Raw genomic sequence first — 24,119 nt, forward strand, 5'->3', positions numbered from 1 at the left:
GGCGGTGCAACCTGGGAGCCCCGTTTGTTCTGGACACTGGAGAGGGCACGTGTAGACTCGCTTCACATCCTCGGTTCCGAGACGGCAGGGCTACCTCGGGGGCTTCCCAAGGCCGATGGGTGGGCACCCCGTGTGGCAAAGGCCAGGAACCCACAGCCAGATGTCCAGTGAGCACACAGGGTCTCCCGGCCCCAGGCCCAGACATCTGCGCACTGGGGGTGAGGCCATGTGCCCACCCCTTCCTTCCCGGCCCTGCCCTGTGCCGTTGCTCGTTGCTTATCAAGGTGAGAGGAAGGGCAGGAGGAAGAGCACTGCCCTGGCGGGTGGGCTTCCACCTCTATGACCAGTTACCGAGGAGCTCTGGAGGCTGGTGTCAGGTGTGGAGTTGCCCAGTCTCCAGACTGGAGGGAGTGTGCCGTGAGGCCAGCGAGGTCTCAGGTTCCTGCTATCGGAACAGTGCCTGAGGGGCTTCTGCTGGCCTGTAAGGGGGGCTCTCCCAGGAGTGACCCCCGGAAGCGGAAGGTCAGGGCAGGAGTGGGCATCTACCATCCCTGGCGTCTTGGGAAATGAACTTGAGCTTTCCAGCCTGGGAAGGCTCTGCAGAGGCTGATGGTGAGAAAGGGCTAGAGGAGCAGATAGCCAGGCGGGAGGGCCCGGGCCAGGCCACAGGGCTGCCGGAGGGTGGAGCTGAGGGGGCTTTTCCTCCTTCTTCCTCGGTGGAAGCCGAGCCTTCTCTGCTCAGGGCATGGGTGCCCAGGGGAACTTGACTTGAAGGCCTCTGAAGCTGTCACTCGCTCTGCTGTTGGTGCCCCTGCCTTCCTACCCAAATGGCCTGGCTCGGGAAGCAACCCTAGGGTGAATTATTTTGCAATGCAAAGAATTAGATCATCCATTTTTCCCTCCGGTCAGATTTCTGCGCGTCCTCCCCCCAGCCTCTGCAGGGCGAGGCAGGTGGTGTAGCCACAGCCGCATTTCCTCTGCAGGAGACAGAGTCCAAGTCCTTTACAGGTGCTGTGATTCACTGGTCCCCCCGCATCGCCCTATCAGCTGGGGAGCTGGTAGACTGCTATCCTCATATTTGGCTTTGCACAAGTTACTTAACTTCTCTGAGCCTTAATTTCTTCATTTGTTAAGTAGATGTGGTAATTCCTAGCTAGAGAGCTTTTGTGAGGCTTGAATAAGAACATGCATATAGCAAGTGCTTGATACACCTACGTATTTATTTAAAATATTCATATATCATACATAATATATAATTCACATATTGCATAATCATAACATAAATATATTATCATATAATATCATATTTTTATTTTATTTTATTTTATTTTTGCCTTTTTGCCTTTTCTAGGGCTGCTCAGGTTCCCAGGCTAGGGGTCGAATCGGAGCTGCAGCCACTGGCCTACACCAGAGCCACAGCAACGCAGGATCCGAGCCGCATCTGCAACCTACACCACAGCTCACGGCAATACCAGATCCTCGACCCACTGAGCAAGGGCAGGGATCGAACCCGCAACCTCATGGTTCCTAGTCGGATTCGTTAACCACTGCGCCATGATGGGTACTCCCATATAATATCATATTAATATGATAGTGCAATATATGATATATAATTAGTAGATTACATTGTCTATCATGCATATGTAATAGATGTATATGTATGTATATGATATCCGTGTACATATGTGTATACACAGACCCACACATGTAAGGATATATGCACATTAGGGGGATCTGGGTCAGGGTAAGGTGTCCAGGTTAGAAGCTGTGCTGTCTGCAGGCTCCTCCCTAGCAGGACAGAGGAGGAGGGGTGAGACGCCAGCTTGGGCCCTGGACGGTCGACCCTGAGTGTCTCAGGAGGCAGGGCTGCTGCAGGTGTGGTACTGAGGGGGCAGAGAGCAGGCACGGGCCCCACCTGCCTGAATTCAGAGCACCCGAATTCCCCCTCCTGTAGCTCACAGCTGCTCCGGCTCAGCTCTGCCCCCTTATCCGGTTGGCCCAGTGGTCCATGGCACCAACGGCACTCCCATGGTCGGTCTCTTTAGTGGATCCTTGCATGCAGGGAAGTCTGTACAAGATAAGGACTTCCTCCCTGCCTCCTTCTCTTCCCCTCCCTTCCTTCCTGTTTTTTAAAACAATAGCCACAATGCCATCATGATCTTCCTTGAAATGTCAGCGTTCCGTAACGCCAGTTAATGCCTGTCCACACTCGCAGACCCTTTACTGTCTCAGGATCGTCTTTTCATGGTCGGGCCTCCAGAAGGCAGAGTCCTCGCCAGTGCCAGCCCGACTCTTAGTCCCGAGCTTGGTTTCATCTGTAGCAGCTGTTCCCACCTCTGTTCACACCATTTAGCTACGGAAGCTTCCAGGCTCTGACTTGGAGCCCCCACACCCTGGGCCCGGCTGGCTGCTTCAGATGACTGGAGCCTTCCTGTGAGAGAAATGGAAACCGGACCCTAGACTGAAGAGCAGGTCTTAGATGGTGCCATTCAGCATTTTCCTCTTTTCTACGAGGGCTGGGTCTTGATGTCTGCCATCGCCCAAGATCCTAGGACAGGACGGGGTAGTCGGTGTGGAATAAACGGCCAAGTGCACATTCCCCAGACACCTTATGATTTATAGAGCCCTTTTGCCAGCATGCCACTGCATCCTGGAAGTAGCCCCGTGACCAGGTAGGGCCGCGTTTTGTGTGTGCTTCTCAACTGTACCTCTGGGACAGGTCACCAAGATGGGAGAGACCTTTTAGTTTTCCAGGGCCCAGGACAGACACACAAAGCAACTGCTCAGCTCCGGCAGCCCCAGGGAGAAGCCATTGCCCCCTCTCCCCCCATTAATCTCTGCCTGCCTTCCATTCCCCTCGGGGACGTCATGGCCAAAGAGAGGGCACTCTGGCCCTCAGTCGCTGCTGGTCTGACCCCTTTGTCCTCTAGAGAAGTTCAGTTAAGTCAAGTGTCTCCCTAACCAGCGTGTGGCTGGTCAAGCATGCCCCCTCTCTTAGCCACTCGGGGCTCAGAGCGATGCTCTTAAGGCCATTTCCTCCGGCACCTCCATCTTTTTTTCTCTCCTTCTCTCCAGAAACCCCTTTTCTTTGTCTCTCTGTCTGTCTTGCTCCTCGACTGCTTCTGCTTCTCATACATGACAGTTCTCAAGACGCCTTATTTCCTTGGGGACCCAAGGAGGTACTGCCCCTTTCCTTCTCAGTACATTCTGACTGAGCGGGTGGTGTGGAGACAGCATGGCCTGGCCCTGCGTGGGGAATCCAGAAGCCACGTGGGCAGTGGGAATTTTATGAAGGGGGATGGGAGATGGGGGATGGGGGCCTCAGCCCAGGGCGTGAAGGAGGAAGTGATCGGTGCATTTATAAGAACAAGTGAAAGTGGAGCGGGGCAGGAAGGAAGGTCTTTTGGGGGGGGGTGTTTCTTAGAGCCATCAATACCTGCCAAGACCGCCCTCCTCCTCGGTGGTCTGAGTCCTTGGAAGGGCTAAGACTGGGACCCGGACAGCCTGGGACGGGCGTGGTTGGGGGCACGAGCCCTCTGCTCCTTGGGTGCGGCTGCCATCTAGTGGTGAGACTTAGGTGGTGTTGCTATCTGAAGTTCAATTGGTCCTTGCCCAGCAATGCCTCTGGCCTTGTAGTTAATTCTGGACTTGACGTTGGAAAAGTCAACATTACAGTGTTTGCCGATGAATACAATCTCCCAAAAAGAGTCACCACAATTTCAAAATTTGAACGAATTATGGCTTCCTGGGTTTTGAATAATTTAAAGTATTCATGTATTCATCCCTTCCTCAAATATTTATTTTGCATTATATGCCAGGCATGTTTTAGGCTTGGCGCTGGAAATAAAGTGGTGACCTCTATGAACTGTAGCAAAGAAAGGCAATGAAACTGACAATTCCAGTACAGAGGGAAACACACTTTAACACAGATATGTATGTGTTGTGCTTTGAGAATATAAAAGCAGATCGTCTTAAAATAGACTGGCCTAGAGTAGAAACCGGCAAGGAAGGGAGAGGCTTCTTGAAGCAGGTGGTGGCAAAGATGAGCCTTGAAGGAGTAACTGCCGAATCAGTGCTAAGTCGAACGTTTGTCTTATAGGTGGGCTCTGAGCCGCTCTGCCCCAGCTCTGCCGGGACACTTGGCTGTCCCCTGAGTGCCCACAAATCTCCCACCTAAAGAAGGACTTCGTGGAGACTTCAGCAAGGTCAGCAACTTCTGATCATTCTTGCAGGGTCTTTGGCTACTGTTATTGCGGCGAGAACTAATCTCCAAATACATCTGAATTAACAGTGTGATCTAGATAGGTTACGCGGTGATTTCTCCTGGAATGATGTAGATTAAATGAATATTTGAGGCACCCTCTGAGATGTGTTCCAAGTCTCTGGATACTCACCTGGGTGTCTAACGGTTCACTTTGATTCTGACACAAATTACCCCACGCCTCCCTCCTCGGGTTCAATAATTTTTTAGCGTGGGTGCCAGAACTCACAGAAGCACCTGACTTCCGTTTACCAGTTCCCTGTAAAGGATGCAGTGAAGGCACAGCTACATGGATGAGATGCACAGGGCCAGGTAGAGGGATGGGGGTGGGGGCAGAGTTTCTGTGTCTCCTCTAGCAAACCTCCCTCCCAGCCCCTCAGTATCTTCACTAGCCCAGAAGCTCTCTGAACCTTTTCATTTCAGGGTTTTTACGGCTGTTCCATTTGAATTAAATCACTGGCCATTGGTGATTGACAATTGATTTGGGGCTTGGTCTCTAGCCCCTGACCCCAAAAGGGGGAACAGGGAATGGGGCTGAAAGTTTCAACCCTCTAATCTTGTCTAGATCTTTCTGGAGACCGGCCACCAACCTGAATCGACATGGGGGTGGGGGGTCCCCAGTCACCTTATTAGCATACAAAAGACGCTCTGTTCACTCCAGAAATTTCAAAGTTTTCAGGAGCTGCGGACAAAGACAAAATTTCTATTTCTTATTATGCCATGCCCCCTAGTTAGGAATCTGTACTCCAGGGATGGTATGTAAAGTGTTTCAAATATTGCTGTATCAATCTGCACTAGGAAATGGATTGAACGTAAAGGGATGCTTCATGTGTATATTTAATAGTATATCCTACTTGTTTATATGTGTACGTATATGTGTATGCCAGTGTATGCCCACATTTACGTATGTGTGTACACAAATGCACGTATACGTGGTATGCACTGTGGTTGGGTATGAAACCACTGGCTTTCCTACCCTCGAATGAGCAGAGTGTGACGGCCCACAAGTTGTGTGTCATTCACCCACATCGTTCACTTACATCTGAGCAAGAGGCGTCCTTGTCCTGGGCCCCATGCATGAAAGTAGGGCCCAGCAAACTTTTTCTGTAAATATTTTAGGCTTTGTGGGCCCTAATGTCTTTGTCACAACTACCCAAGTCGGCTGTCTGAACTCTTAAATCTTCGTGAACCTCATGGACTTTAGTAGTTGTTTTTAATTGCATTTCCTCATTTGGGAGCGTGAACATTTTTTTCATGTATTTATTCATGATTTATGTAATTTGTTCTTTTGAAAATTGCTTCTATATACTTTTCTCATATTGATTGTTACTCTTCAGTTGCTTGTGTTTTTCATATTGATTGATGGGAATTCTTGGTATATGATGGATATTGACTTGATGTCTAATAGATGCACACACACATTTTTGCCAGGGACCATATAGCATGATGGTTGGCATCCTGGGTTTCACCACATGGAAGCTACATGACCTTATTTAACTTCTTTATAGCTCAGTATATAACCGCGTAAGTGGAATAATAACGGTACCTACTACATATCTAAATATCACTTACTTACCATTTCCCTGGTGATTTAAAAGCTATCTTTCTTATAGTTTCCCTGCTCTTCTTAGCCGCTCACTTTTACAAATAACATTTTGATGTTTAATTTTAAATCTCTTTGAAGTGTGGTTGTTATTTGATACTGGAGCATAGTTGACGTACCGCGTCGTGTGAGTTTCAGGTGCACAGCGCAGTGATTCAGTTCTGGTGGAGGCACGTCCGTTCTTTTTCAGATTCCTTTCCCATATAGGTTATTCTAAAGTACTGAGTAGAGTTCCCTGTGCTGTACGGCAGCGAGGATCCTGAGTTGAGCCTCAGAGTCCGTGGAAAGCTGCTTAAAACACAGGCCGTGCTCCGAGTTTGTGAGTCGGTTGGTCTGGGGTGGGACCTGATAATTTGCCTTTCTAACCAGCTCTCAGGGGTTGCCGCTGCTGGAGGGCCCTCCATGGCCCTCTTCCAGCTGTGCGCTGCCCCCAAAGGGAAGCCATCCATGGGGTTCAAGGCTTATCTCTGCTCCTAGATCAAACGCTGGGTACCTGGGGTCCCAGAATTGTCTTGTCCAGGCAGCCTTGAACCAGCTTCCAGGACCTGCATGGGATCTGTTCATGTGAATGGAAAAAAGAATGCACGCAATTGGATGCAAAGGCTGGGGGTCGACCCCACACATGTGGGAAGCCCTAGCAACTCTGGGTGGAGCCGAGGTTGGGAAGAATGCAAGGGTGAGCCCCCCCGGCCGAAACCGTTCTTCCCTGGTGGCTTCCTCCCTTGAGGGCCGTAGTGATTGGGCATTGAGCAATTAGGAGGCTGAAATTACATCTGATTCTTGACTCTGATTCTTTTTTACTGAGTGACCTCAGGCAAGTTACTTAGCCTCTTTGGGCCTAGTCTCTCAATCTATAAAATCTGTAAATGCTGCCAGTCACCTCCTGCACTGATGTTTCTAAGTTATGTTAAGCATTTAGCGTAAGTCGTGGAGCATGGTAAATATTGGATATGATTATTCTTGTTATTGATTACCGTTTTATTAAGCACCGAGAGCGATACGTTATTCATAACTGTCCTTTCCTTCTCTCTCTCTGTTTTTTTTTTTTTGTTTGTTTTTTTGCTTTTTAGGGCCACAACTGTGGTATATGGAGGTTCCCAGGCTGGGGATTGAATTGGAGCTGCAGCTGCCAGCCTACACCACAGCCACAGCAATGCAGGATCCGAACCGTATCTGTGACCTACACCACAGCTCACAGCAATGCCAGATCCTTAACCCCACTGATCGAGGCTTTGGATCGAACCCGAAACCTCATGGTTCCTGGTCGGATTCGTTTCCGCTGCGCCACGACGGGAACTCCATGGCCGTCCTTTCCTTGTGTGACACCAGAGCACCGGGGCCCTATGAGCAGGGGTCCAGCTCTGCTGTAGCTGCTGCCCCTGCCTCTGCGCTGGCAGCCGTGAGTCCTCATCCTGCCAAAGAGGCGTAGAGGATACTAGGATCCAGAAGACAACATGCCTTTTTATAAATGGCTAAGCAGAGCTGGTAATTTTATAGGAAAATAGTACAGATCCCTTTTTGCCCCTGTAATTAAAAGGTTCATGAAACTCTCTATTTGTGTCCAGATGATGACATTTCTTGGAAGCGGTACACCCATAATTATTTGACCCTTACTCCTACTTTTCAAGGCTTTCATTATGTTTTCACTGCTTCCGTGACTGCTTTTGAGGCAGTGCTGCAATACCAACGCTTAGCTCCTGGGCACTGGGGCTCCGTGTGTGGCCCTGTGTGAATGGATGCCTCTGTGTGTGTGTGTGTGTGTGTGTGTGTGTGTGTGAGTGAAAAGTCCAACCTCCAGAAGCAGCACCAGGACTATAACTTGTTGTTTGTCTGCACCAGGTTGTATCATTGCGAACAGGGATGTCAGTAGCACTTTCTCCAGTCACGGAGATGTGCTCACTATGTGTGCTTGTCACGGCCACGAACCTCATGTGGTTAGGAGCATGGACAGGGTGGCTCATGGGATCAGAGAACTGCATTTTTAATTTTGTTTCATTCTAGTTAATTTAACAGGAAATAGCTGTGGCTGCCAAACTGGACGATGTAGGGTAAGAAGGCCCTTGCTCGCCTGATCTCTCCCATCCCTCTGAGAGGAATGGACAGATGTACCATTTTACGGACAATGAAATGGTGAACCAGAGGCTCACCTGTGCCAGTGAGGCAGGTGGCCGTCACATCACATGATTTAAGACGTGTATGCAAAGGGCGCTTCCTCCACTTCCTTAAAATAGTTCTGCCATTGAGCTCTGGCAGAGGATGTAGTTTCCAGTAATTTGAATGAAGATGCTGGCAGGAAATTTTTTTTTTTTTTCTGTTAGAAGACACTGGCCTTCACTAGTTTCTCAAATAGTCAAGAGTACCATGGCTAAAACGTAACGAGATTCCATAGAGGTTTCGTTCTTGCCTTTGAAAGGAAATATCAACCTTGGGACTAATGCATCGTTTAAGCAGAAGGCAGATCATCAAAAAGGGGCAAATATTTGAAATGTTTGTGATTAGCAGAGTTAAAATACTTCATGGGTAAAGAGTTCTAAAGTCCTCTGGACAGGCCAGGTGAGTTGCCTGCTGGACCCCGTGCCATCCTTTGAGAACTCGGGTCGCACTGACGCCCCTTTCTGTGGCATGCCTCACTCTGGCTCGCTGTGCTCTCAGCCAACCCTCGAACCTCTTCCTGCTTCAGGGTTTCAGGGACATGTGGTTAGGGACCCAGGAGGGGAGACTCTGTTGTAGCTGGACGTTTTCTAGATCAAACTCCTTGCATTGTGTCCAGAGAGCCCCCGAGTCTGGTGGCCGAGGGAGCGGGAAACGAAATGACCACCTATTGCTCCACCCATATAATCGGGTTAACAATGGAAACATAACCAGCAGGGGCCTCATGCACAGGGAGGCATCGCGTGCTGCTCTCTCCAAGCATTGTCACCAGATAGGAAGACTGCTTCCTGTAAGGTGAGCCTTCTCACCTTAGCAACCTCTGCTGTAATCAGAGTTCGTCAGAACTTGCGATTAATTATCACGTCTCATGCCTAGAACAACAGGTGTGTGCAGAAGTCACGGCGATGCGTCCCCCTGGTCCTGAAACAGATCACTCACGGTGGGGTTCACCTGGGAGAACATTTCAGAGCTTGTCCGATGGGAGAACCTTGAAACAACTTTCTTTCGAATGAACGATCCCATAATACAGCAGTACGGCTTTTCCATGGAGGAAAGCATCTCTTTTTAACCATCTGGCCGCTGTTGTACCCGTGCAGTGGCTGAACCAATCCAGGTTGTGTCTACTCGCTCGTGACAAGTATCTGTGTATCGTAACAGCTCTGGGGAGAATTCAGGGGTGAGAGTATAGCATCGAACCTTGGGCTTGGGACTAGAGAGACTTGAGGTCTAACGCCAGTTCTCCTGCCACTGGCTTATGGGCTTTTAGCCAAACTTTTTCTCATCCAACCACAGTTTGTTTGTTTGTTTGTTTGTTTGTTTGTTTCTTTCTTTCTTTCTTTCTCTTTCATTTTTTAAAGTTTTATTGAAGTAAGTTGATTTATAAGGTTGTGATGATTTCTGCTGTACAACAAAGTGATTCAGTTATGTGTGTACACACATGCATTCTTTCTCAGATTCTTTTCCCCTATAGATCATCACAGGATATTGGGTAGAGTTCCCTCTTTCGGTGTAAGCCTGGGCTGGCATGCCTTGGGCTGCTCCCCGCAGCTGGCTGTAAGCAGGTACGAAAAGGTATAGCCATTGCAGTTGCTAAAATGCTGAAATGCTTCTGTACTGACTGGCAAGTAGCCACCTGCCTCCCTGCCCACACCCCTGGCCTGGGTGCCTTTCTGTTGCTCTAGCAGCAGGTTTGCTCACCTGGGTCCCCCATCCTTCATCAGCTAAGTTTTTTAATGTCCAGCAGGGGGCCCCTGACATAGCATCATCGGCAGGCCCTAATTTTGAGCATCCGTACCTCTGACTTGCCCATGGCTAAATAGTTTAAGTATTACCCCTGATGGTAGCCATGTGCTTAGGGAAGAGCATTACTCGTGAATTAGTGGCTGTGTACATTTCCAGCAAACAGAAAAAAAGTGATTTTTTTAAGAGTCTTCCGTCTCTTTGTTGTTAGCCGGCTAGGGTCAAGCATTGATCCCCGGCCATGTCTACTGATACACAGTTGCACTCAGATTTCACCAACAGAAGAAAATCCCACTCTGGATGATTTCAGGCAAGGACTAGACTGCAGAAGACCTTGACTTTGGAGATAATTAGATTTAATTATGCAAATACAATTTGAAGACCAAAAGCACATTACTAACATTGTTTTCAAGCGCCCAAGATGCTCTTTAGAGGGTGGTCCCTGAAGCCATTGCAGTTATAGAGAGACAGTCCCTGTGAGCCGTCCCTGAGGTATTGACACAGAGGACAACAGTGAGACTGCAGTTCCTTCCAAAGGTCCCGTCACCTCCCCTGCTCATTTGTTGTAAATTATCCAAGACCCGCGATATGTTTTCTCTCTCATCCAGAAGAAATTTTTAATGTTTTGACTGCCCATGACATACTGATTCGTTTGCTTAGCGCTCACTAAAACTTTACTTTGCACCAGGCATCTGGGCTAACTGCTGGGAATAAAGGTCTGAAAACAGCATTGCTGAAGGAGCTTCTGGTTTAGGGGAGCACTGGACACTATTAAAAACTATAACCCAGTGCAGTTGTTTTAATGCACTCGTTTCCCCTGGCCCCGAGGGGTCAGAGGCGGCGTTTCCATTCTTTTGGAAGCACCCTCTTGGCGTTGACTCTCCTGGTTTCTCTCCATCTCTCAGGCTGCTCTTCTCTGGCTTCATTGTTGGCTTCTTTTTTCTCCACCCAAACAATTAGAAGTTGGGGTCGTCACCCCCTCTCCTCCCATGTACACGTGCTCTCCCTTCTGGTCTCAGCATCAATGCCGGTTCCTCAGGAGGCCAGGTGTCTTGGCCACCCAGGCTGGGCCTCGGTCCCTCTGCAGCGGGACCCCCTTGGCAGTCTGTACTTAATCCTGCCTCCCTTACCACACTTGAGCTTCGCCAGGGCAGGAGTCACGTCTGGTTTCTTCCAAGCTGCATGCTCAGCCGTCTGAGTCATGCCTGGCACATGGACAGCCCTCAGCAGACACCTGTGGATGAACTGATTGCGTGGAGGAGGAGAGCCAAGGGAGGTTCTGTGCAGGAGGTGGTGTCTGAGCTGAGCTTCAAAGCATGGACAGGCGGATCTTATCTAAGGCACTTCCATAAATTTAGGGACATGGATGGGGTCCTTGGTGATGAGCCTGGGCTTTCAGGTCAGATGCTTCTGTAACTGTGGGCCTTTGGGCAAAGTCTTACCTGGAAGGGCCCGTGTGGGGATGAGAAATGGCAAATATAGAGTAGCTGGCACTTCTTTCTTACGATCTTGTTTCACTCCAAGCATCCCACAAAGCTCTGGGGCCTTGCCTGAATCATTCCCACTCTCTGAGCCTCATTTTCAAGATCTGTGTTGTCACTTATCTTCTCTACGGTATTATATTACCATAAGGACTCTGAAACCTTAAATAAGCTTGTTGTGATTCAGATTGTTATTATTAATGATAATAATCTTCCAGAACTTGGGGCCCACAGTGAGGCGCCCCTTCTCTCAAGAACCAGGCAGCCATTCATTTCCTTTGAGAGTTAAATTGTGAAATATGCAAAGTCACCAGGAAGGTACAGAACGGTTCCCAGCCCCGCAACCTTTGAATGTAACTTGGCTGAATAGATGAACATATTAAAAGACAGAATGTCAATCACGAATGGAGGGACAGGAACCCTTGTCACAGACGCACATGGGGCGCGATTTGGCCTGGGCAGGGAGGAGGGCAGCTCAGCCGCAGAAAGGCTGCATTTCTGTTTCCAAAGATAAGGCCTTCCCTAGAGTCAGCGGACAAACGGAAAATGCCAGTCATTTCCTCCCTGCTCCCGATGCCTTCGTAAGGGTCCTGCTGGACCCGTGGCCTCGGATGCAGCCGGCCTTGACATCAAGCCACCTCTTCCCTGCTGGTCGTGCCTGAGAGTCGAGAAAGGATACCAGACTCGTGTTCCGGTTGAGTACCAGTTGGATTGAATACAACCCGGTACCAGACCAGAGCCGGGTGTATCCGTTTCTCTGAGTTCTGAGCTTTGGGATCAGGGACGGGAGACCGAATCAGCTGGCCGTGGGGGAAAAACCACGTTGGAAGGTCACTGGGATGGAAGCCAGCATCTTGGGATGTGGCCGTGCCGAAGCCTCGTACAGAGTACAGACAGAGGAGTAAGCAGCTAAGTGCGGGCCGGAGGAGGAGAAGGATTAAGATACGCACAGAAGAGCGGGGAGGAGGGGGAGGCCGGAGAGAGAGAGCCACGGGGTTTTCCGGTTTCTTAGGTCTCGCTCTGCTTCTAAATAACATTCCTTATTTATTCACTTATTTATTTTAAGTTATAGTTGATTTCCAACGTCGTGCCCATCTCTGCGGTGCAGTAAAGTGACCCAGTCACACACACAGATACATTCCTTTTCTTATATTATCTTCCATCAGGTAAATAACATTCCTTTTTAATGAAAGCTTCCATGACTAGGGTTATGTGTCCTGAAACCAAACCACTCCTACCTAGGATGGACTTTCGGCTAACAGACACAACCATTTCAGTTTGCTTCGGCAAGATCATCCCTCGGATGCAGCACGCCTTTGTAGCCTGTGAGATGGAGAATCAATCAGGCCGTCTCAGACAGACGCGGTCAGGGAGCCTTCAAGCCCGGGGCATCTTCTAAGCGTCATAGTCGGCACCGTGAAAGCTGGCACCTTCTTACGTAATCATTTGGCTTCCGTGTGCTGTGTTAGTTTTCTGTTGCTGCTGAAGCAAATTACAACACTTAGTGGTGCAAAGCAATGTGATTTGATTACTTGTAGTTCTGAAGGTTGGACAGTCAAATCAACACGGGTCCCACTGAGCTAAGACTGACAGGTTGGCTGGGCTGTATCTGGCGGCTCCAGGAAGGAATCCATTGTCTGGTCCTTTTCTGTCTTCTAGAGGTTGCCCTCCTTCCTCGTCTCCTGGCTTCTTTCTCCATCTTCGAAGCCAGCAAGACGGCAGCTTTTGGCCCCAGCTTCTGTTGTCGTATGTCTGCCCCTGACTCTCTCTGCCTCTGGTGATGACATTGGGCCCACCTGGAGGAATCAGGCTGCCCTCGCCATCTCAAGGCCAAGTGACTGCAACACTGCCCTTCCTTCTCCATCCTTAATTCCTCTTTTGCATGGAACCTAAAGAGTCGCAGGTTCTAATGTTCAGGGCATAGCTGTCTTTGAGGAGGCCATGATTCTGCCCACTAGATGTAGCCTGACAAAAGGGGGACAAAAGGCGACATATCAGCATTTAACTTTCTTTCCAAATACTCGTTTGGGCTTCGGTGCTAAATGAGTGAACTTGTAAACTTCCTTCTCTGACGAGCACAGAGGGAGCGTCTGGGTCTGTGCCTCAGTGAGAGGAGCATGGGCATTGCATCCTCCAGGCCCGGGTCTGCGACCGGGGCGCATACGGAGCTTCTCTGTACCTCGCTTTCCTTCTTTGTAAAATCCAGAAATATAATGGTGTTGTTTGGAGGATTATGTGAAATCAGATACACTTTTCTGTTTCTTTTTTATGGCCGCTCTTGTGACATACGGACGTTCCTGGGCTAGGAAATCAGAGCTGCCACCACGGTCGACCCCACAGCCACTGTCCGAGCCGCATCTGTGACTTACGCCACAGCTTGCGTCCACCCCGAATCCTGAACCCACTGAGCAAGGCCAGCCATTGACCCCGCATCCTCTCTGACACTACGACGGGTTCTTACCCTCTGAGCCACAACGGGAACTCCAGATATATATTTTTAAAATGTGCCAAATGCCTATTTTCTTACTTTCCATCCTGACTTTTCCTCCTTTCCTTCCAGATCTTGGTAGCCTGGAACCATGACCCAAATGCACCCAGAATGCCTCTAAGCGAGGGAGGGTTTCCTGGGTCTTGGTGGCAGACGTGCCCTCCCACCAGGGATCAGAAACAAGCCTTAGGCCATGATGACAATACATAATCTTCTCTTGTGTCTTCTTCCCAACCTTCTGGGTCTTTTTGTCTCTTAAAGTGGGCACCACCCCAGGGTCTCCTTCTGTCTTTCTTTTCTCACTGCGTAAAATGATAAGGGCCAGGGAGCCAAGTACGGGAAGCTGGGGGTCGGCCGAGGAGGAGCTGCCAGGACAGTGATTTTCAGGGCCTGCGCGATGGGAGGGACTGGAGCATTCCCAGGGACCTTCGTCCCGGCCGTGACCTACAGCAGGCCTTGCCCCTGTCCCCTGGAGCAGCCGATTGCTCCTTTAAAGGATTTGCTGTCTACGGGGGAGGGCGAGCTCCGGGTACGGCTGTGGCCACAGCCCTGGGCTTCTGGTGGAAACGTTTTTTCTTCCTTTTATGGTTCAAGGAGTTTGGGAGTCTTCCCCTCATCACTGCCCTGGTGATTCAGGAGGGAATTACGTGCTGAGCTTGTCGGTCTGGCCGGATTTAAATGATGCCCCTGAGGAGACGTAACCAGTTCAGATATCAGGGGTCTTTGCAAAACGTTCTAGAAAGTGGCTCCGGTTTTTGCTGAAAAAGCGGTGTGCTAATTGGAAAGCACGGTTCATTTCTAACCGTCTTTCCCTTCCAGTTTTAGACACGGCACCCACGTAACCTCATTGGCAGCTCCCAAAACACCCTCACATACGTAGCAGGTGTTTTTGGTTTTTGGTTTTTTTGTTTGTTTGTTTGTTTTTGTCTTTTTGTTGTTGTTGTTGTTGTTGCTATTTCTTGGGCCGCTCCCGCGGCATATGGAGGTTCCCAGGCTAGGGGTTGAATCGGAGCTGTAGCCACCGGCCTACACCAGAGCCACAGCAACGCGGGATCCGAGCCACGTCTGCAACCTACACCACAGCTCACGGCAACGCCGGATCATTAACCCACTGAGCAAGGGCAGGGACCGAACCCGCAACCTCATGGTTCCTAGTCGGATTCGTTAACCACTGTGCCACGACGGGAACTCCTGGTTTTTGTTTTTAACCCTTGTGTTTCCAGTGGAATCTCAGAGTCAGGCCGCTGTAGAAATCCCAGCTCTGCTGAAACTATCAGTGACTTAAACCTAGGTTTCAGTTTTCTCGGCGGTAAAATAGGCATGCTAAGAGTTATCTCCCAGGATAGTTGTGCCGATTAAAAGCCCTGAGCATCGAGCCAGGCCTTCGTGAGGAATTTGGAGTCAGACAGACCTGGGCTGGGTTTCATCTCTGCTGCTTCGTGTCTGCGTGCGCTTGGGCATGTCATTGAACGTTTCCGAACCGCAGTTTCTCCGTCTGTAAAATGGGACACCTCACAGGGCTCTCGTAAGGGCGAAAGTAGCTGCAGTTGTCGTGTGCCCTTGGAGAGAGAGACCATCAGATGGGAAACAGTGACAAAGGAGGGAGCTTTTGTCCCATGATGTACTGGGACTCTGCCATGTGTGAAATCAAATTCAGTCTGATTTATAAACTCCAAGACTCTTCTCCCATCACGCTGGCCTGTTTGAGGTTTGAAAATCCGCAATCTTGAGCTTCCACAAAATGCTTAGCAGAGTGACATTGCCTGTGGCCTTGAGTTGAGTCCCCAAAGATACCAAGAGGTGACACCTAGCAAAGAAAATTTGTTTTTAAGGCTCTGAGCTGTATGCGGATGCCCACTGTTGGATCTTCCCTAGAGCAGAAATCTTTGCAGCCTCCTGGTGCCGTTCAGTCCACCTTCGGCAACTGGCTCAATGAATGAACCAGACGCAAGCAGAAAACAACGTCACTCTTTCTCACCTCTGCTCACTTTTACCGGCTCTCTGCCCCTGGATAACATTTTGGGTCAATCCAATAGCTTTTCTTGTCCCTCTTAGACAACAATAAGGGGGGAAAAAGTTATTTGGTTCCTTCAGGTCATGGAAAAGAGAATCCAGTCTGACGAACACAGTCCAGGCTCCCTTTCTGCCACTTTGGCCTCTTTCTGGTTCAGAAGTGAGCCGTGGGGGAAGGCGCTGGGGTTTCTGCTGCTCTCGTTCCCACTCGCCTCCCCCGACCCCAGCGGGTGTTTTAGGACCTTCTTGTGTTAGGGCTGCAGAACAGGGAGGAGAAGGACAGAACAGGTCCCTTAGAACAGATGTGACAGGGGTGTGGGGTGGCACAGATGCCGCTCTCCATGTGGCACTCCCCGGAGTTCCTCTGGGGGCCCTGAAGCTGGTGAGGCCACCTCGGGGTTGTGCCCTCTCTCAACACCTCTGCGCCCGGTGGCATCCCCTCAACGCCTCCCCCCAGATCACCTCACCCCTGCTAGGAAGTCCTCATGGCGAGTCTCCTTTTCCTCCTCCTCCTTGGAAAAATATTACCGCATATCCTGATTATAAAACACTACACGCGACAGCAGAACATTTCTAAAAATAATGGAGCAGAGGACACTTAGTCAAACTCCTGCCACCTCCGACCCAAACATCCATCAAGAGATGAACAAAGAAGCAAATGGTGGGACATTCATACACGCTCTGCAGTTAAAAAAAAATAGCGAGCCGTTGATCCGCACAGCGCTGTGGATGAATCCCGGAATAATTACGCCCAGTGGAAGGAGGCAGACTGAAGAAAAGAGTACACACGGTGGGATTCCATTTATATGAAACACCCGAATGCACAAACTAAGTCTCGGTGACTGAAAGCAGGTCAGTGACTGCCTTTTAATGAGGGGAGGAGAGGCTCATGACAGTGGAGCAGGAGGAAACATTGGGGCGGGGTGGACTCATTCATTATCTTGCTTGGGGTTTCGTGAGCCTGTCCGCTTGTATCCTTTAAATACCTGCAGTAATGAGGGACCTATGATTGCTGGTAAGTATGTGTTGAGAGTATTAAATTTCAAAAATTGTTTTCCTGAGATGTAATTGACACACCTACTGTCAGTTGTATCTCAATAAAGCAATTAAAAAATTCTTGCCATCCGACTTTCAGACGGGGTCTTTTTCTAGAAGGTTCCTGGCTGGCTCCTTCTTCCAGGCTTCGGTCCGGCTGATCACTGAATCTTTGTCCCACTTGCAGTGGAAGTGCCCTCTGTGCCCACGGCAGCCCGGCAGCCCCTTTATTCAGCCTTGGCCTCTTGACGGTAGCCTCTTGAAGCCTGAGTCTGGCTCCCACCTTCCCTCAGGAAGCATGTCTCCAGCGGTCCCCTCGCCCCCGTAGTTCTTCCAAAGCCCCCAGCCTTTGTCCTGAGGAGGTGCGCGAACTGCCTTTCTCCTTGGCCTCCTCTGTGGCGGGGAGCCACCCCCACGGGACGCCGCTCCCTCTCTGCAAAGCCTTCCTCGCTTCCCTCTCGTTCCCGGCTTCCTTCTGTGTGGCCTGCAGATGGACGGTGGCCCAGTGACAGCAGAAGTAACTTTGGGCAGGGATGTCCTTTGCCAGTCCTGAGGGGATGGCCCAGCACCCGCGGGTCGCCTGGGCCCCCGTTGCTCTCAGCTTTGGGGGCTGAAAGCCTGAGGCAGGAAAGGCCTCATTTTAATAACCTGTTACACATCGCTGCTTCATCGGGGTACAAATAAATGAATTCCCCCCAGCACAGTTTTGGAGACACAGTGGAAGGGCAGGCAGGTGAGCAGCCTCTCTGAGCACCGAGGCCCTGAGCAGGACCCCGCAGGTGGTGGGTGCTCCTCCCCTCAACCCCCCCCCCCCGACACACGTGCCCCTTTAGGGAGATGCGAAGGTCCCTTTCCTTACTTTGCCCAGAGACAGTAATGCCGCTTGTTTCCTGTTCTGAGAAGGGTGAAATATGACAAGCCTTACATGTGCCAGAACTGACGTGACAGTGGTGACCAAGATGGCCCCTACCGCAGGGCATCTCCTGGCCTGGCAGGCCAGGTGATGGGAGGGCACCCGGGAGAAGGAGGCGAGGCACCAGCTGGAGGCTGAAGGGCTGCGGGGTTTGCCTTCAGAGACATCCTCTGAGAAGGCGTCGGGGTGGGTCCTGTGAGGCCGGACAGCTCTCCACAGGAGCCGGGGACACCGCTCTGCCAAGATCCTGCCCCCACAGAGACCACCGGCATCAGACACATCTCCTCCGGTCAGTCCACGCCTGGGGTCAAATGTAACACGAGTGGAGCCTTCCTCCTGCCCTTGCTGCTGAGTCACAGGCCAGGGAGAGGCCCCTCCTTGCACCCCCAGTTCCTAGTGCTGTAAGTGGTTGGGTAGGGGAGCTGAATCATATGGGAGCGAAGTTTTATTTTTATTTTTATTTTTTAATTTTTGCCTTTTTAGGGCCACACCCACGGCATATGGACGTTCCCAGGCTAGGGGTCCAATTGGAGCTACAGCTGTCGGCCTGCACCACAGCCATAGCAACGTGGGATCCGAGCCATGTCTGCGACCTACACCACAGCTCACAGCAACACAGGATCCTAGACCACTGAGTGAGGCCAGGGATCAAGCCCTTATCCTCATGGAACCTAGTCGAGTTTGTTAACCACTGAGCCACGAAGGGAGCCCCGAGAGTGAAGTTTTAAATGGGACTGGACCCAACTTTCATAATGGAAAGTACCTAAAAGACTATAAAATTGGACCCAGCTCTCCTGAAAAGTTGAGGATTTCTGCACACCACAGTTGGTAATAAAAACATGAGGGTTTAGGGAGTTCCCTGGTGGTCTAGTAGATTTGGTTCTTATACTGCCATGACCCAGATTTAACCCCTGGTCTGGGAGCTGAGATCTGACGTCAAGCCACTGCACACTGCAGCCAAAAGAACAAAAACAAGAATGTGGAGGCTTTAATGCATGTCAGAAACTAAATAAGGGCCTTATATAAACTCATTCAACCCTCACAACAACCCCATGAGGCAGGTGCTGTTATTAACAGACTCCTTTTCCCTGTTAATAACAGGGAATTAAGACACAGTGAGGTTAACTAACTTGGCCAGGGACATGCAGCTTGAACCTTGCCTCCAGAAACGATGCCCCGAAGCCTCCTTGGCCTTCCACCTACGCCCCAACTTCACCAGCTTTACCCCTTAACCATTAACCGTGCAAGGCCAGGAGCTCTCCAAGGTGCTGGAGAGAGGCCCAGAGGCAGCGCAGACGGCAGCCGTGGCCGGCATTATGCTTAGAATCACCGTTTTATTGTAAGAGTTACGGGGAACCATGGGTGTCAGAATGAATCGCTGCCACTTCCGGGGGTCACAGCCAGCTCTCCGGCTGCACCTGTAGCACGTGGGAGCTGGCTGTTTATGTGCCTGCTACCTCTCCTTCAGGACTGGAAGTGTGTTGCCGTAGGGACCCCATCTTAGCTGTCTTTCTATATTCTCCACACTGTCCCAGTTACACGGCATAGAACTCGTGTGTATTAAGTGTCTAGTATGTGTTTATTGGATGATTAAAGGGGGAGATGGGTTCTTTTGGTTAGGAGGTGTTGGTTGATGCATAACAGCATTTGTAAGTTGCAGGTGTACAGCAGAGAGACTCACAATTTTAAAGGTTATCCTCCACTTATAGCTATAAAATGCTGGCTGTGTTCCCTGTGCTGTACCATATATCCTTGTGGCTTGTTTCTTCTATACATAGTACTCGGTGCCTCCGAATTCCCTGCCCCTATCCCGCCCCTCCCCTCTCCCCTCTCCCCACTGGTAACCGCTAGATGGATTCTTAGCTGTCTTCAGGAATTTCATGTTCCCACAGCCCAGTTAATTTCAGAATCAGGTATTTATACAGCATCACGGCAATGATAATGAAGATATTAATAACTGCACTTCCTATGTGATCAGCATAATGTGCCCGTCTCTGGGCCAGTAGTTCATATGGACGCTAAACTATATATAGCATAGATTATATAATATATATATTACACGCATATATGTAAACTTGAAGCCCTGTCAGTCACTAGCAGACTTTTCCCAAGAAGACCCCACCTACCTGGATGGGCTCATGAGTCCCAGGGGCGGAGAATATGGCTTCTCGGGTGTGACCACTAGGTGGCGGTGCGATACCATGGTCACCTCCGTACCTCGAGGTGGGCGAGCGAGCACCTGGGACCAATTCTGAAAGGCTGGCAGGATGGCTGGGGGCCTCTTGGTGACCAAAATGGAGCCCGTGAACGATGCCCTGTAGTTCGGGTTGAGGGCTTTCCGGTTTATAGCCATGAGGGGCCTTCTGAGAGGATCCTCACCAGGCCGGCTTCATTTTCTCCTTGTTGACACTGAAAATGATTCACTTCATTTTAACTCAGTTTAACAAGCAATTATTGAGTCTCAGCTCTTGCCAACACCCTCTTTGTCGTCACACCCTCTATTTTAGATGAGGTTGGGGTCAGGGGCGGGAAGGCTGTTAGGCCCGGTTCTCACATGCATGAGCGGCGTGTTTAGGCATATTTCATGTTATACCCAGAAAAAGCTCTCCGTACCAATGCGTCTTCCTCCCGGTGTTAAAACCGTTCGTTTGCTCCGCAAAGAGCACGTAAACTATACCACTATTCTTGTATCCTCTTTTAGCATATCCTTATCTTTTAGCACGTCAGCATCCGCAAACATCGAGAATGTTCAGGGCTCCTCTTTCAGTTTTGGGAGAACCTCAGCGGAAATGCTTGTATTCCCACCAGAATGGCCAGCTGGCCATGGTCTCCTCATCTTATGGTTCTTGCGCTAATCCCACTCTTGGGACCCTCTTCTCTCCCCCTTCGGTTGATTAACTTCTGCCGCTTCTTCAGATCCTAGGTTGGAATCAGCTCCTTGGTAAAGCAAGTGCTAGTTAGATGCTCTTAAAGCACCTAGATTGACTCGTTTGTAAAGCTTGTGTCCCTCACTGTGTCCTTTGGAAGACCAGGGGCTCTCAACTTGGGGTCTGCTGACCTTTAGGCTATTCATAAAGCCCTCAAACTTTTGAGTTACTCACCAACCACGGCAATAAACAGGTTGCAAACAATCACAACACCTCCATGGGCTCCCACAGGAAGTGACTGTTACTTAGGTGTCTGGAGTCAGCTAGAGTTCCGCTTATCTTGAATGGGCTTGTTTAAATCTCTGGGGATGCCTGGCCACTGGCTGATCTGGCTCAGTCTTTGCTGGGGCATCTGGGCTCTGTTCACGTGTTTCTCATCTCCCTTTTGGGTCAGAGGTCTGGTCCAGGCTTGTCTTTCTCATGGGGGCAGTGGAAGTGCACGATGACCCAGCCCAAAGGGCAAGCCCTGTTTGTGTCATTCTCACTGACATCCCCTTGGCCAAAGCTGGGTCTGGGGATGAGCTCAAAGCCAAGTGTTGGGGCAGGTCCCCCCACCCCACCCACAGCAGAAGGCCCTGCCAAGCTACACGGCCAAGGGTGTTATGCAGAAAAACCTGAAGACTCGAGGCCAGTGCAGCTACCTGCCAAGGACTATATGCCAAAGTATGTGTACTTTCTAGAAAGATGATCTGAGGCCAGTTTCTCACTGCAGCCCACATACACCACATTCCAAGAACCTCCAATACATACTCCTCCTTGAGTTCAGGGGCTACGTCTTCTTTACTCTTAAAGCCTGGATTAGGACCTGGAGCACAGCAGGCAGGTACTCAGCAAATATTTGTTGAATGAATGAACAGATGAACGAATGCTTGCCTTCTGTCTGCAGTCTCTGTGCTAGATCCTGAGGAGGCAGAATCGACGCGAGGAGGCTTCTCCCTCGCGGGGCTGCCACTGTCTTTGCCCTGAGAGAGCTGCTGCTCAGAGGCAGGGGTCCCGGGGCCAGGGTCAGCCTTGGCCTCAGCCAGCATCTAGTTTACATCTTGCTGAGGTCTTGGGGGTAAAAGCCAGGGGAGAATAAGCTCTAGAGGAGACACAACAAATGAATACGCTTGACTCCCTGGTTCCCGGGTGGGTTATCATGTAGAAACCACATGTTGTGCAAATAAACATATATGTGGGCTCAAAAAAAAAAAAAAAATGCCAGCGGAGACCTCATCTTTATTGGTGTCACACGGTGAATAATGAATTCTCTTAGCAGCTAGTTCCAGCATCCCTCTCAGAGAAGGAAATTGCTTCGGTCCAAAAAAATATCTTGAAAAGCTGCTCAGGGCAGAAGGCAAGACCCCAGGGCCTGGATGTCCAAGGAAATGAATTGTTTGTTTTCACCTCACGCGGGCAGGAGGGGGCAGAGGGACTTGAGGGAGGTGTGGGGGCGGAGCTAGGACCTGGGGCGGCAAACCACAGCGCAATCCATGCAGGGGAAGCGTGGGACAAGTCCCCGTAAGATGACCAGTTCAAACAAACAAACAAACAAACAAATCCCTGGGCCTCTGCAGACAATGTCTAATGAGTGGTTTTCAGTGGCTCGCTGGGAGGTGGTCTCTGCTGGTGACCCTGGTGTTGCCAGCAGGCTTAAATGCATGCTGCGTTTTGTTGGTTCCGGTTTGGTGGTTTGTCTTTGTTATGCTTTTGTGGAAACTCACTGGGAGCGATACTCACTGGGATCGGTGTGGTCCCAGACGCAGACAGCAGATTTGGAAGCATTGCCCCAGGGGCAGAGGTGCCCAGGCTCCTCTCAGGAACCAGGGGAAGGATTTGGATCCAGAGACGGTGGAACCCAGGCCTGGCCCAGGCTCCGCTAGGCGGCAGGTCGGGGACCCTGTGTCTAATCTCCGCCTGTGACACTCTCTACTTGTGCAGCTTTGGGCCGACTTCTTACATTCCATCTGCTTCTGTTTTTTCACCTCTGAGCTGGGGGACTGGCAGTGTCTCCATAAGATCTTTGGAGAGTTTAGTGAGGTAATGGATACAGCGCATGAAGCAGAGCACAGGGCGTGTACGTGCATCCATGTCGGCCATCGCTGTGCTCGTTGTTGCTGTTATTGTTTGTGTTATGAACAGCTGGCCTCTGGGTAGCACTGGGCCAGTGTACAGCAAGTAACACAGGACTGGGAATCAGAAAGCCAGTGCCTGGCCTTAGCTCTGCCCCTGGGTGCCCTGTGACCTTGACAATGTTACTTTGCCTACCAGGGCTGCAGGCTTCCCCTTCTTCTTTAACTGGAGGGCCTGGGACAAGGGTCTCTCCAAGGGTGGTTTTGTCCCTCCTCAACCTGCAGGAGGCGCCATGGCCCCACAGCTTAGCCCCCCGGGGCTCTCGGCCCCGCAAAGCGTGACTTGACATTGAAGGAGGAGCCCTGGTTTGCAGTCCACTCAGAAATCCATTTTCCCCACTCAGCACAACACTGAAAGGAGACAGACTTGGTGTGTTTGTTTACACCCCTTGGGAAGTTATTTCCCTTTTCACTTAATTACCTGATACCCAGACATTGCTGTGCAAAATTCTCCTCAGATACATTTTGTAAAGTCATCTAGACTTGCTCCTTTGGTGCTTTGATTAAAATGTGCAGTCTTCCCCAGGCTTCCACACCTCGTTGAGTAATTGCACCTCCAGTGAGAACGTAAACAGCACACTCTGGAGCACAGAGAACAAGGTCAGTGTGATGCGCAGCCTGCCCATATTTGACTGCCACCCCCAGGCCAGCATCACCACTGCTGGGTCAGGTGCTTGGCAATGGGGGCTGCCTTTAGGCGGCATCCTTTTCTTGTTGGGGATGAGCGGGACCCAGAAGCAGAGCAGAACCCCCACCCTTTCCTGGCTCCCAGGCTGCCTGACGTGAGCCCAGCCCTAGGAAAAAGACCAGCCCAGGGTCCTTGCTCAGTAGGAACCTTGCTCAGCCCCAGGCAGCGTCGGAAAGGGAAATCTTGGAGTTCCCTGGTGGCTCAGCGGATTAAGAGTCTGGCATTGTCACTGCTGTGGCTCGGGTTCGATTCCTGGCCCTGGAACTTCTGCATGCCATGGGTGCAGCCAAATAGATATTTAAAAAAAAAAAAAAAAGGAAATCTCCCTGATCTGCTTTGCACTTGGTGCACAGAGTGGGGGTGGGACACAGGACACTTCTCGGAGGGCACCGTGACACTCTCGTGAGGTGACAGTGTTGATTCAAGTCCCACCATTCTCACTGATTAGTAATTAGTGATCTGCAGCGTTTCAGTTTGCCTCCTCCTCCTCCTCCTCCTTCTGGTCCTCTTTCCTTCTCTTTCTTCTTCCACAAAGCGAGGAAGTGCGATGTTGCAGACAGCCCTGGATGAAACCCACTTGTGCCACTCACATGCACTATGACCTTGAGCAGGCGATTTATACATAACTCCCTTGAGACTCCGTTTTTTCATCTGGAGAAAGGAGCTGAGACTTTACAGGATTAGTTCCCTTAAGACGACGGTATCAGG

The 24,119-nt window shown here is 50.5% G+C and overlaps 1 long non-coding RNA gene across 1 annotated transcript in view; it reads left to right on the top strand.

Annotated features, from left to right (window-relative positions):
* LOC125115022 (uncharacterized) overlaps nucleotides 1–24,119 on the top strand; it is a 92,500-nt gene that overhangs the window by 3,609 nt on the left and 64,772 nt on the right. Inside the window, exon 2 of the long non-coding RNA XR_007131961.1 lies at nucleotides 4,100–4,205. This is a non-coding gene — a long non-coding RNA (uncharacterized LOC125115022). The remainder of the gene's footprint in view (nucleotides 1–4,099; nucleotides 4,206–24,119) is intronic.

Source organism: Phacochoerus africanus, chromosome 14 (genome assembly GCF_016906955.1).
Source record: "Phacochoerus africanus isolate WHEZ1 chromosome 14, ROS_Pafr_v1, whole genome shotgun sequence".
Taxonomy (NCBI): domain Eukaryota; kingdom Metazoa; phylum Chordata; class Mammalia; order Artiodactyla; family Suidae; genus Phacochoerus; species Phacochoerus africanus.